General features: G+C 41.3%; 1 protein-coding gene across 1 annotated transcript in view; it reads right to left on the reverse strand.

Moving 5' to 3' along the window:
* Positions 1 to 15,165, reverse strand: part of nkain2 (sodium/potassium transporting ATPase interacting 2) — a 646,326-nt gene that overhangs the window by 566,843 nt on the left and 64,318 nt on the right. The gene's annotated exons all lie outside the window — the stretch shown is intronic.

A 15,165-nucleotide genomic window follows, 5' to 3' on the forward strand; every position in this document is an offset into this window, starting at 1 on the left:
AAGATTTACAGTAGTTTCAGATTTTTATCACATCAAATCCAGAAGTCTGTTTTTTAAATGCATTAAGATATGTAGTCAAATGGGTAGGCCCCATTTGTAACACCCTAAACTTGGGAAACCAGTAAAGGCATTAAGGATTTGGTTATTTTTCCAATTCATGAATCAGATTAACAGCCTGCAGAGATCGGAGTTGGGATAAATTGCAGTAGTCTCACTTAGTTACTTACAAATGAGTCTCCCTTCTCAATTATGGTGTATGCTAATGTAGGAAAAAGGCCACAACAAAGACAGATATTTATCTGTTCAATTCTGAAGCACCATTACACACTTGTGCAACCAACAACATCTCTCTCCACAAGGTATTTTGGTATGAAGACTCACTCACCATGTGTTGTGATTCATGAGATTAAGGATTGGGTATACTGCCCAGCATCCATTTCCATATAATGTAACTGAAACAAAACAATATTGAAGCAAGCAGCTTTCAAAAGCCATTTCAGATATTTTTGATTTGGTTGATGGAATTGATGTTTCTGTGGCTAAATTTGCAGATGATACAAAGGTAGGTGGAGGGGCGAGTGGTGTTGAGGAAGTAGGAGGTCTGCAAAAGGTAGGTTTTCTGATTAATGTTTCTACGTTTATTTATAAAAACAAAATGTCATGAAACATTCAATTCTATGCAATAAAATCAAGCCATTGTTAAAATAATTTAGAGGTTAGTGGATAACCTAATTATAACTTACATTCTAATGTAAAAATCAAAAATGGTAAGACCATATAGGAGCAGAATTAGGCCATTTAGCCCATCGAGTCTGCTCCTCCATTTCATCATTGCTTATTTATTATCTCTCTCAATAGCATTATCCTATCTGCTCCCCGTAACCTTTGACGCACTGACAAGTCAAGAATCTCTCACCTCTGCTTTAAATATACACAATGACCACAGTCGTCCATAGAAATTAACACCAAAGATTCACTACCTCCAGGGGTTCCCAACCTGGAGTCCATGGATCCTTTGCTTAATGGTATTGACCCGCGGCATAAAAAAGTGTTGTGAACCCCTGCTCTAGCTAAAGAAATCCCTCATCATCTCTGTTCCAAAAGGACATCCCACTGTTCTGAGGCTGTGCCCTCTGGTCCTAGATTCCCCCACTACAGGAAACCTCCACTCCACATCCAATCTATTGAAGCCTTTCAATATGTGATAGGTCACAATGAGATTCCCCCTACCCAATTTTCTAAACTCCAGCTTCTACAGGCCAAGAACCACTAAAAGCTCCTCATACATTAACCCTTTAATTCCCAGAATCATTCTTATGAACTTCCTCTGGATCCTCTCCAATACCATCATATACTTTCTTCGATAAGGGGCACAAAACTGCTCACAATACTCCGTGCAGTTTGACCTATGCCTCAGCATCACATCCTTGCTCTTATATTCTAGTCTCTCGAAATGGATGATAACATTACATTTGCCTTCCTTTCCACTGACTCAAACTGCAAGTTATCCTACAGGGGATCCTGCAAAAGGACTTCCAAGTCCCTTTGAACCTCTGATTTTTGAAACTTATCCCAGTTTAGAAATTAGTCTATGCCTTTATTCTTTTTACCAGAGTGTATGACTATACACTTGCCTACACTATATTCCATCTTCCATCTTCCATTCTTCCAATCTGTCTAATCCTTCTGCTGACTTCCTACTTCAACACTACCTGCCCCTCCACCTGCCTTTGTACCATCTGCAAATTTAGCCACAAAACCATCAATTCCATCAACCAAATCATTGACATATACGTGAAAAGAAGTGGTGCCAATACCAACCTTTGCTGTACACCAGTAATCACCAGCAGCCAATCAGAAAAGTCCCACTTTATTTCCAATCTTTGCCTTCTCCTGCCGTTGAGCCAATCTTATATCCATGCTAGCGTCTTTCCTGGGATACCATGGGCTCTTATCTTGTTAAGCATCTCATGTACAGCAACATGCATTGACTCTCCTGTCCCTATCCTGCCTATTCTTTTCTTAAAGAATTCCAACAGATTTGTCAGGCAAGCTTTAGCCTAAAGAAACCATGCAGAATTCGGTCTATTTTCTCATGTGCTTCCATGTACCCTGAAACTTCATTCTTAATAATAGACTTCAACTTTTTCCAACCACTGACGTCAGGCTAACAGGTCTATAATTTCCATTCTTCTGCTTCCCTCCCAATTTGAAGAGTGGAGTGATATTTGCAATTTTCCTGTCCTCTGCAACCATTCCAGAAACTAGTGATTCTTGAAAGATCATTACTAATGCCTCCATAATCTCTTCAGCTCCCTCTTTCAAAACCCTGGGGTGTAGTCTATCTAGTCCAGACCTTTCAGTTACGCAAGTATCTTTTCCTTAGTAACAGAAACTATATTCACTTCTGCCCCAACGCTCTCGAGTTTCTGGCATACTGCCAGCGTCTTCCATGGTGAAGCCTGACATGAAACACTTATTCAGTTTGTCCACCATTTCCTTGTCCCCAATTATGAAATCTCCAGTGTCATTATCAGCACTGATATCCATTCTCGCTTCTCTTCTACTCTTTACATATCTGAAAAAAACTTCTCAGTATCCTCATTGATATCATTGGCTAGCTTATCTTCATATTTCATCTTTTCTCTCCATATGGTTTTTTACTTTTCTTCTCTTGCTTTTTAAAATCTTCCCAATCCTCTTACTTCCTACTAATTTTGCTAAGTTATTTGCATTATCTTTTCCTTTTATACTGCCTTTCACTTTCCTCATCCGCCATAGTTGCCTCATCCTCCCTTTAGAATACTTCATCTTTCAGGTGTATCTATCCTAAGCCTTCTGAATTGACCCAAAAAACTCAAGCAACTGCTGTTCTGTCATCATCCCTAATAATCAACCATAGCCAGATCTTCTCATAGCTCTGTAATTTCCTTTTCCTCACTGTAATAAGACCATATGACCATAAGATATAGGAACAGAATTTGGTTAATTAGCCCATTAAGTCTATTCTGCTATTTCATCATGACTGATTTATTTTTCCTCTCACCCTTAACCTCCTACTTTCCCCCTGAATTCCTTCATGCCCTGATCAATTAATAATCCTGGATACTACTGGTAAGCCTATATATGCCCATCATGGTCTTTTTATCATTTTCTTAACTCTGCCAACAAGGATTCTACATTTTCCAATCCTATGCCACCTCCTTCTAAGGATCTGATTTCATTTTTTTCCACCAGAGCCACCGCATCCCCTCTGCCTACCTGTCTGCGTCTTTTGATAGAATATGTATCATTGGATGTTCAGCTCCCAAGTATGATCTTCTTTCAGCCACGGCTCAGTGATGCCCACCTGCTAATCTCTAACTGCACTACAAGATCATCTACCTTATTCTGTATACTGTGTGCATTCAAAAGTAACACCTTCAGTCCTGTATTCATCATCCTTTTCAAGTTTGCCCCCATGTTACACTTCAACTCATCTCACTGACTGCAATTTTCTGCTATCTCTGCCTGTTCTCCCTCACAGACTTGCTACACACTGCATCTACTTGTATACCAAGCACCCCATCACTCCAGTTCCAAAATTAATTTAAACCCTCTTCAACAGCTCTAGCTAACCTGCCTGCAAGGTCAGTGATCCCTCTTGGGTTCAGAAGTATCCCATACTTTTTGTATAGATAACAGCCCAGAAGGGATCCCAATGATCCCGAAATCTGAAACCCTGCCTCCTACACCACTTCGTCATCTGTTACTATCATCCTATTCCTGCTGTGACCAGCACGTAGTACTGGGAGTATTCCAGAGATTACTACCTTGGAGATCCTGCTCTTCAGCCTCTTCTCCAGCTCCCTGTACTCACTGCAGTGGACCTCTTTCCTACCCATTTCATTGATGTCAATATGCACTATGATCTCTGGTTCTACAGCCACTCTGGGACAGCCTGGACCCTAAAAAGGTCCCACACAGGAGATTAGTGTGCAAACTTAAAGCACATGGTATTGGGGGTAAGGTATTGATGTGGATGGAGAATTGGTTAGCAGACAGGAAGCAAAGAGTGGGAATAAACGGGACCTTTTCAGAATGGCAGGCGGTGACTAGTGGGGTACCGCAAGGCTCAGTGCTGGGACCCCAGTTGTTTACAATATATATTAATGACTTGGATGAGGGAATTAAATGCAGCATCTCCAAGTTTGCGGATGACACGAAGCTGGGTGGCAGTGTTAGCTGTGAGGAGGATGCTAAGAGGATGCAGGGTGACTTGGATAGGTTGGGTGAGTGGGCAAATTCATGGCAGATGCAATTTAATGTAGATAAATGTGAAGTTATCCACTTTGGTAGCAAAAATAGGAAAACAGATTATTACCTGAATGGTGGCCGATTAGGAAAAGGGGAGGTGCAACGAGACCTGGGTGTCATTATACACCAGTCATTGAAAGTGGGCATGCAGGTACAGCAGGCAGTGAAAAAGGCGAATGGTATGCTGGCATTTATAGCGAGAGGATTTGAGTACAGGAGCAGGGAGGTACTACTGCAGTTGTACAAGGCCTTGGTGAGACCACACCTGGAGTATTGTGTGCAGTTTTGGTCCCCTAATCTGAAGAAAGACATCCTTTGAGGGAGTACAAAGAAGGTTTACCAGATTGATTCCTGGGATGGCAGGACTTTCATATGAAGAAAGACTGGATGAACTGGGCTTGTACTCATTGGAATTTAGAAGATTGAGGGGGGATCTGATTGAAACGTATAAAATCCTAAAGGGATTGGACAGGCTAGATGCAGGAAGATTGTTCCCGATGTTGGGGAAGTCCAGAACAAGGGGTCACAGTTTGAGGATAAAGGGGAAGCCTTTTAGGACCGAGATTAGGAAAAACTTCTTCACTCAGAGAGTGGTGAAGCTGTGGAATTCTCTGCCACAGGAAACAGTTGAGGCCAGTACATTGGCTATATTTAAGAGGGAGTTAGATATGGCCCTTGTGGCTACGGGGATCAGGGGGTATGGAGGGAAGGCTGGGGCGGGGTTCTGAGTTGGATGATCAGCCATGATCATAATAAATGGCGGTGCAGGCTCGAAGGGCCGAATGGCCTACTCCTGCACCTATTTTCTATGTTTCTAAAAACTGGGAGTCAACATGCCAGCCTGCGGTCAAAAAAAAACTACCGTCCTAACTATCAAGTCTCCAATTGCCATCATTCTGTCTGAATTTACCCTTCCTTGCTGAGCCTCAGAGCTGTCCACAGTTCCACTGAACTGGCTGTTGCTGCTTCCTATACCCTGTTAAGTACTTCAACCCCACCACAGCAGTATCCAAAGGGGTATACTTGTTGCTCAGGAGAATGGCCACAGGTTAACCCTGAACTGACTGCTTACTCCCTTTCCTTCTCCCGGTGGTCACCCAACTACCATCTTAAGATTGCACTCTGGGTGTGCCCACCTTACTAAAAGTCTCATCTATGAGGTTTTCAGTCCCTTGGATGGTCCTGAGTACATCCAGCTCCAGTTCCTTGACCACACCCCAAAAGGAGCATTCCATGGTCTTAACTACCATCCTACCTGTACTTGTTATACCTCGAACTTCTCAGGCTTAAGTTGTAGCATGCACCTGCCCTTTCTGAAGCCTGTTGAGCCAAAGCCTATCCACTCTAACACTGTCTACTCACGCAATAACCACTCCAACAATGGCCACTCTACTTACACCTCGCTTCTTTTTATTGGCCCCTGCTGCGTGCCCAAGAGATTGTTATAACTGCAGCCCACGGAAAAGTTCTGAAAGACCCCGACCTCTTTTTAAACCTCATACTGCCTTACCAACGAATGACTTCGTGTGAAGGATTCAGCCCACCGAAAAGTTCCAAAAGTTCATGAGCTCTTTTTAATCCTCACACTCCCAAATGATAGGCCACTTGGATATACAGTACCAGTGAACAAATGAGATAGATCAAGAGCTCAGTTATACTGAAAATAAAGTGAGGCTCCAGGAGAAGCCAATCTCCAGTAATTGGGATTTATTAAAGTGACACTGAAAAACATTTTATCTTATATATAGTTGGAATTCTATTTCATGAAAGATAAGAATTTAAGTCATAATCTAAACTCCATCACCCAATGGAGAGTACTTTGTGCTTATTTTAGACATGCTCTTGCTTCATTGCAGCTTTATCTCCACAGAACAATGTCATTATAAGGATTTGTTCCTCTAAAGAGCACTGTAGTATTTAATCTACTCACTCTCCCTCATTACCTGAAGGCAGATCACTACCAGTGATAATAGTGAGAGAGAGTAAATTGAAAACCTCATACTTGTTCATTTTTGGTGATAATAAAAAGTGGATTATCATCATGACCTATAAACAATGGAATTGACTGAATTTTGTTTGGGATCAAGAAAAACATTTTATATTTAAAATAGTTTTGAATCTAAAGAGTGACTGTGGAAGAAGGGGGGTGTTTATGCTTAGAGCTGCAAGGTAAAATAGGTGATAACATATTGTTCTCCTGTCTTTCATGGCAAGTTGATTTGAAGTAACTTTCTACTCCATCATCTAAAATTAAAATTACCACAATGAAAGATGATTCTATGTGGGTGTACTCCTGAGGGGAAACAGCTGCAAAAGAGAAACATAAATACTCAGCATCAGCAGCGTCTCACCACATGAGATACTACAAACAAAGAACAAATTTAGCAGAAGGAAATCTTTGCTACCATTATAATAAATTAAAATGTTGGAAAGACTCAGCAGGTCAGATTGTACAGTATCTACAGTTACTGAACTACTCTCTGTTTCTATCTCCACAGATGCTGCCTGATCTTTTCAGCAACTTCTGCTTCATTTTCAGGCTTTGAGGATCTGGAGCTTTTCTGCTTTTCAATACCACTTTATAATCTGAACAGTGAAGCCTGTCTGTGCTGTAATGCTGTACATTAAAGTTATTTGATTAGATAGTAATTAAATACAACTGAACAGAACCTTGCAGAAATGTTTCCTGCCACGGTTATTATTATTTGAATTCTGTTAACAAATCTAAAATGTCAGCTACCTTGAAGATAATCACAAATGTTAAAATTAATTACAGCACTAATATTATCTGCATTTCATCAAATAAATCAGTATTAGTTGTATAATTCTGCCTTTAAACTGTGCAGCAAACAAGAATCAATTATTATAGTTAAGTGGCCCAGACTTGCAGTCTGCTGAAGGCGAGATCTGTGATGTTCAAGACGGGTAATACAGAATCCTACAAGAAGTCCTACCATGACCTACAGAAACCTATCATGAGAGCAAAACAGCAATTCTATGTTAAATTAGAGACACAATTGGATGCAGGACAGCCTGGCAGGGTTTGCATACCATTACTTCCTATAAGGCTAAAGCCAACAGTGTAAATGGTGCGATGCTTCATTTCCCAATGAGCTCAGCACCTTCTATGCATTCAAGATCCAAGATTGTTTAATGCCATTTCCTGTACACAAATGTAAGGAGAATGAAATAATTGTTATTCTGGATCTGATGTAAAACATAAATAATAGAAAAGATGAAGAATGCAAGAATAATACTAATATAAAAACACACAATATAAACACAAGAGTTTCTGCAGATGCTGGATTTCCAGAGCAACACATACAAAATGGCAGAGGAACCTAGCAGGTCAAGCAGCATCTATAGAAATGAATAAACAGTCAACATTTTGGGCCAGGACTCTTCTTCAAGGACTGGAATAAAAGATGCCAGAATAAAAGGGTGTGGGGAGGTGAAGGAGGACTAGCTAGAAGGTGATGGGTGAAGCCAGGTGGGTGTGAAAGGTAAAGGGCTGAAGAAGGAATCTGATAGGGGAGGAGAGTGGATAATGGGAGAAAGGAAAGGAGGAGGGACACCAGGGGGTGGAAATAGTCGGGTGGGGGGGATGAGATAAGAGGACAGAGTAGGGAATAGATTAAGAGGGAAGTGGATGGAAAAAATCTACACAGATTGATTGTATGCCGATAAAGTGACACCAGCTGTACATAAGGTGACTGGTGGGAAATAATATATTAGTTAGTCAGTGGAGGTATTGATCAGACTTACTGCTTGGGGAAAGTAAGTGACTTTGAGTTTATGGATGCTATGTAGCCTTCTCCCTGATAAGGGTGGACAAACAATCCATAGGCAGGGTGTGTGGGATCTTTCATAATGTTACTGGCCCTTTTCCAGCACCGTTTTGTATACATGGCCTTGATTGTGGATAGGCTGGTGCCAGTGGGCAGTTTTGACTACCCGTTGTGGAGCCTTCCTGTCCACCATTGTGCAGTTCCCGTATCTAGCAGTGATGCAGCTTGATAGAATGTTCTCTACTGTTCATCTGTAGAAGGACGCGAGTATGAATGTGTAAACACTTCAGCCTCCTCAGAAAGTAGAGGTGCTGAGGAGCTTTCTTGACTGTGTAGGATGTGTTCTGGGACCATAAGAGGCTGTGTAAGATGTGCATTTCCAGATGTATGAAACTGCTCACAATTTCCACTGCTGTGTGACCAATGTTAAGGGGGTGTGAGGTGTGAGTGGTGCAAGTTCTCCTGAAGTCAATAACCATCTCCTTTGTCTTGTTGACATTAAGGAATAGATGAATTGGCCGGCACCAGGCCTTGAGCTCTTCCACTTCCTCTCTGTAGGCCATGAATACTTTGAAAGGGAGTATAACACTACACCTGTGTGGATCTCCACATCATCCAGTGACTCTGTGATCTCTGGCTCGGAGTCTGATGTTTGAACATTCTTCAAGAGGGTGAATACTGTGCCCCTGGCCAGTTACCTAAAACCTGTGGTAACTAATGGGCTGGATCATTCAAAGACATACTCAGTCTCTCACAGCTGCAGTCTGATGTTTCTACCTACTTCAAAAGGGCAGTAATTCTACCAGTGCCCAACAACAGGGCGAGCTGCCTCAATGACAATCGACTGGTAAAACTTGGTTATGGCTGGAATTGACTCCTGCCTGAGCAAGGACCTGGATACAAATCTATTATGGATGCAGTCTGACTGGCTCTCCACTCCACGCTGGAGCATCTTGACAAAGACAAGCCGTAGATCAGTCTGTTGTTTATCAATTACAGCTCGACATCCATAGAGGAATGCTGCCAACCAGCATATTCCAGGCTACAGGAGTATTTTCTGAAGGTTTCACTGAAGTTTGGAACAGCTACCATAAGGACTCGGTGGGGAAGCACCTGGGCCGGTTTGGGATTGTAGTAGTGCACCACCTCAGGGGGCCACATGGGTGGCAACGGTGCCATTGGTTTTAAAATATTTAATTTAACATACTTATGAATGAAAGAATGAGAAGGCATTGCATGGTTTATACTTGTGAATACAATTTTATTTTGGTAAGATAAAATACAGCTTGGTATTCAATACCATCAGCAAGTTCCTGAACCCTGGCCTCTGTACCTCCCTCTGTAACTGGATCCTCGACTTTCTTATTGGGAGATCTCAGTCAGTGTGCATGATAATAACATCTGTTCATCATTGACAATCAACACAGGCACTCCTTAAGGATGTGCACTTAGTCCTCTGCTCTGCTCTCTCTACACCTATGACTGCAAGGCTAAGCAGAGTTCAAACACCATTTATAAACTTGCAGATAACAGCACTCTTGTCACGAACATCTCAGATGGCAATGAGGAGGCATCCAGGTGCCTCCGGGAATGAAATAGAGTGGATGGTTGAGTGCTGTCACAACAACTACTTTGTAATCCATGTCAGCAAGACCAAGGAGTAAATTATGGACTTCAGGAAGGGAGGTTAGGAGAACACGTAACAGTTCTCATTGAGTGTTCAGTGTAGAAAGGATGAGCAGCTTCAAGTTCCTGTTGTCAACATCTCAGAGGATCTGTCCTCGGCCCAACATATTGCTGGAATCACAGAGAAGGCACACAAGCAGCTCTGAGTCCTGATGAAGAGTGTCAGCCTGAAACATTGGCTGTTTATTCTTTTCTATAGGCGCTGCCTGGTCTGCTGAGTTCCTCCAGCATTTTGTGTGTGTTTCTTCATTAGGAGTTTGAAGAGATTTGGTATGGCAGCACCCATCATTAAGGACGCTAGCCATCCATGACATGCCCCTTTCTCATCATTAGGGAAGAGCTATAGAAGCCTGAAGACCCAAACTCAATGATTCAAGAACAGTTTCTTCCTCTCAGTCATCAGATTTCTGAATGATCCCTGAACCTACAAACTCTACCTTATTATTTCATTCTGCTTTGCACTTGATAATTTTCTTATTTATAGTAATTTGTCTTTGTACTGTGTTCCTGTCATTAAAAAAATCTAATTTCATGCTATTTAAGACAGTGATACTAAACCAGATTCTGATTCAATACTTTTTAAATGAGGATTTTAAGCAGAATTGTTTGAAACAAACGTTGTTTGAAAAAGGAGGGGCGCACATTTTTATTCTGGCCTCTTCTCCATTCTTACTCAGTGCTGAAGAAAGATCTTGGCTCGAAACAGCGATTGTTTATTCATTTTCTGCCTGACCTGCTGAGTTCCTCCTGCATTTTGTGAGTGTTGTTTGAAATATGCTAGTTAGACAAGATACTTAAAGCATTAAACAGCAAATTCTCATCTGCTGATAAAAATAGGAAGGAATATTTATCCCATGCCCTTGAATAACTTGTGACACTTCAATGTTTTTGTTTCAAGACAATGGCACAAGGTTTCTTCCAATTAGGCAAGCCTTATTAACAAGAATTTCTCCTGCCAACTTTATTTTTATTGGTCTAGAACTTCCTGTCAATGTTGAATCATCTACACTACATTGGTTAAAGCAGAAGACTAATCTCTCCTTCAGCAAACCTGTCAACTTCCTGCAAGAAGCAAAGCATCAGAAAGATGTAAACCTGAAGAGCTTCACATCAAGAAAATGATGCACTCCTTGCGAATTGCTGTAAAGAACCTTTGAGAGCCTGTAGAACCATCAGCATAGGTGGGAATTGATAGTTATATCTGAAATTTCATTAAGGAAGGTGATTGTGGAAGATGCAAGTAGTGATGTCAGACAGGGAACATAGAGAAGGAGGGCTAGGTAGCAAATGTTCTGGTGGAAATTGTGGTTGGTGGAGATAGATCAACCGGGTAGATTTTCAAAGTGTCAGACAGGAAAGTACTTGCTGATAGAGTTCAGAAGGCAGATACAGTAACATGCTGAAGAGGTGCCAAAGTCAGCATGGTTTCCTGAAAGGAAAATCCTGCCTGACTAACCTACTGTAATTTTCAGAGGAAACTACAAGCAGGGTAGACAAAGGAGATGCAGTAGATGTAGTGTACTTGGATTTTCAGAAGACGTTTGACAAGGTGCCGCACACGGGGCTGCTTAGCAAGACAAGAGCCCATGGAATTACAGTTACTAGCATGGGTGGAGCATTGGCTGATCGGCAGAAAACACAGAGTGGGAATAGAGGGATCCTATTCTGGCTGGCTGCTGGTCACTAGAGGAGTTCCACAGGGATCGATGTTGGGACCGCTGCTTTTTTACAAAGTATGTCAATGATGTGGACTATGGGATTAATGGATTTGTGGCTAAATTTGCCGATGATACAAAGATAGGTGGAGGAGCGGGTAGTGTTGAGGAAAGAGAGAGCCTGCAGAGACTTAGATAGTTTAAGGGAATGGGCAAAGAAGTGGCAAATGAAATTAAAATAGGCAGACTATTATTTAGATGGTGAGAGAATTCAAAATGCAGAGGTGTATTTTTACTACAGTCAATTGAAACAGTGTGACTGCACACAGGTGATCTCCATTTAACTAATTATATACATTCTAAAACCAATTGGCTGTACCAGTGATGGTTTAGTGTGCCATATTAAAGGGGGTAAATACTTATACAATCAATTATTTTGTGTTTTCTCATTGTAAATTAGATCACTTCGTAGAGATCTGTTTTCATCATGACGAAAGAGTTTTTCTGTTGATCAGTATCAAAAAAAGCCAAACTAAATCCACTGTGATTCAATGTTTTAAAACAATAAAACATTAAACCTTCCAAGCAGGGTGAATTCTTTTTAATGCACTGTATATGCAGGGTAACTACTAATCCAATAATATTTCAATCATATAATGAAAAAAAGACAAATATTTTTGAATGAAAATTACCCTTTCTATGTCAATATTTTTCCCCTGGAAGGACTGGTTACTGGGATTTTACTTTTCTCCTCCTGTATTGCTTCAATTTTGAGCTTTTTTTGAAAGGCATTATTCTCAGCTCTCAGCTTGCCTTCCATTGAAAGCAATGAATTAGACACTGCTGTTGCATTCACTGGTCTCCTGTTGAGATATGGTTTCCTGAGATGAAACGTCAAGAGTGCCAAAAGTAGCTTTCATTTGTTTGTTTTGCACTGCAGAATAGACAGAATATGCTGTAGTTTTCAGGAGCCTGGGGGTGGCCTGAAATTCTGGAAAGAAGTGTTTCAAAAATATTTAACCCAAGTAATTTTTGTTGATTCATTTCTGTGATCTGGGATTTGGTGTCATTGGCAAGCTCAGCATTCAGTTCCTATTACTAATTGCTATTGAGGAGATGGTGTGAACAGCCTTCTTGAATTGCTGAATTCCCTTCAGTTGTTTTAGATTCATTGCACTATGTTTCCACGTGCTGCAGGAGAGCAGTACAGAATCTACGACTAGACATAATGAAGGACCAGCATGATTTCAACCTGTGCCTGGATGTTGAGCTGAGTGTTGTTGCATGCCAGCAAAGTCTATTTTCTTTGCTGAGGCATTCCAAAACAGTTGAATGACAACTCTGAATTCATCAATGAATATTCCCACATCTTACTTATTGAATGTCCAAGAAGTCCACAACCTTGTCACGGTTTGGAGGCTTGTGTGCATTAAGGACCCACAGGGCAATATTGGCTTGAGTCCAGGGCATTATGCTTTGGCTCTTGGCAGGGTCAACCTTGCCAAACAGGTCAAAGGGCAGAAGCCAGACTAAGAGAGGTCCAAGGGTCCTCCAGGTTTGGGGGTTCAGCTCAGGGCTAACAACTTTGACTGGTAAAACAAAATTGTTGTGGAAACAGCAATGAAGAATCTCTCTATATCTGAGTATGATGGTATACCTGAGTGTCCACCTGGGACTTGCATGACTGACATCAGTGAAAACCGAGAGGAAGCTACCAACATGATGAAGGAAGATTGAACACCTTCTGAGGTGTAATGGGCAATATGTAAGTAAGTACATTATTTCTTGAAGGAAGGAAGGCCACTAATGAAACAGCTGCTGATAATTGGATCCATGACAATGTCTTGAGGAACTTCCGCAAGGTTGACTGACCTTTAACAATCTAAACCATTTTGTTCGTGCAAGGAATGACTCAAACCACCGGAGTGTTTTCTTTTCATGCCTACTGACTTCAGTTTTACCAGACAGTTTGATATCATACTCAGTCGAAATCAATAATGATGTCAAGCATAATCACTCTCAACATATCTGTGGAATTCAGCACATTGGTCCATATTTAGTCAAAGGTTTGAGGAAGCCTAGAGCTGAATCATTCAGACAAAAGTCAAACTTGGCATCAGAGTGTACAACGCAAACACGAGGAATTCTGCAGATGCTGGAAATTCAAGCAACACACATCAAAGCTGCTGGTGAACACAGCAGGCCAGGCAGCATCTCTAGGAAGAGGTACAGTCGACGTTTCGGGCCGAGACCCTTCGTCAGGACTAACTGAAGGAAGAGCTAGTAAGAGGTTTGAAAGTGGGAGGGGGAGAGGGAGATCCAAAATGATAGGAGAAGACATTTTGGATCTCCCCCTCCCCCTCCCACTTTCAAATCTCTTACTAGCTCTTCTTTCAGTTAATCCTGACGAAGGGTCTCGGCCCGAAACGTCGACTGTACCGCTTCCTGGAGATGCTGCCTAGCCTGCTGTGTTCACCATCAACTCTGATGTGTGTTATCAGAGTGTACAATATTGTTAAGTTAGTGCAGCTTCATAAAAATTTCAATGACAGCTTTCATTATTCTGCTGATGGTTGAAAGTAAACTGATTTGATGCCAATTTGCTGGATTTTATTTCAAATGTGTTTTTTTTTTGTTAACAGGATATAACGAGGCAATTTTCCATAGAGGTGAGTGTTGCAACTGGACTGAAACAGTTTGGCTAGAGGAGCAGCTTGTTCTGGAGTGCAGGTCTTCGTTACTATAGCTGGAATATTATCTGATCCCATTGTCTTTGCAGCATTCCCTGCTCTCAGTCTTTTCATGTGTGTGTGTCATAGTAATGTAACACTTTAAAGTGCCAACAAGCAGGGTTCAGTTCCCACCACTGTTTGTAAGAAGAATCTACACTTTCCCTGTGACCATGTGGGTTTCTGCTGTTGTGTGCTCCAGTTTCCTCCTACATTCCAAAGATGTGTGGGTTAGTAGGTTAATTGGTCACATGAATGTATTTGGGCATCGTGGGCTCATTGGTCCAGAGGACCGGTTACCATGTTGCGTCACTAAGTAAAATAAATATTCCATGGAACGAATCAAAGCAACTTCTGGAAAAAGCTACTGCAGTCTATGATGTTAAGCTGCAGTAGCTGGTAGATCTTCTGCAGCAAAGTGGCTGTTGCAGCTATGACAGACAGCAGAAGCAATAAAAATTACAATTGAACTAAATGAAGAAAACTGACAAAGGATGGCACACTTACAGGTAATGTCAAAACAATAATAAGCCAGCATCAAGCAATCAACCATTTTCAGCTTCATCAATCATCTTTCTATCATAAGATTAGGAGTGAGGAAATTTACTGATGATGCTCTGCTAATCAGCTCCATTCACAAGTACTTCAGATATTACAGAAATCCATTCCTGCTTGTGGCAAGTCACAGACAACATCCAACCTCGTATTGATAAATGGCCAGGAACATTCATGCCATGCAAGCTGCAGGCAAAAATAACTCTCATCAAGGGAAATAAAGCTACCTTCGTGGATATTGAATAGCACTGCAAACACATTTATTTACTTTGTATATTTAATGTAAGAAATTATCACGAGTGCTTCACTAGATATAGAAAGAGACTATGGCAGATAATTAAAAATCTAAGGAATTAGGTTTCAATGTGAGAAAGGTGAAAGAAAGATATGAAAGATTTAAGGAGGTAACTCTCAAGCTAATGGCTTTGTCAGCAACAATGATGCAACTAAATTTGT

Source organism: Mobula birostris, chromosome 2, assembly GCF_030028105.1.
Source record: "Mobula birostris isolate sMobBir1 chromosome 2, sMobBir1.hap1, whole genome shotgun sequence".
Lineage (NCBI taxonomy): Eukaryota > Metazoa > Chordata > Chondrichthyes > Myliobatiformes > Myliobatidae > Mobula > Mobula birostris.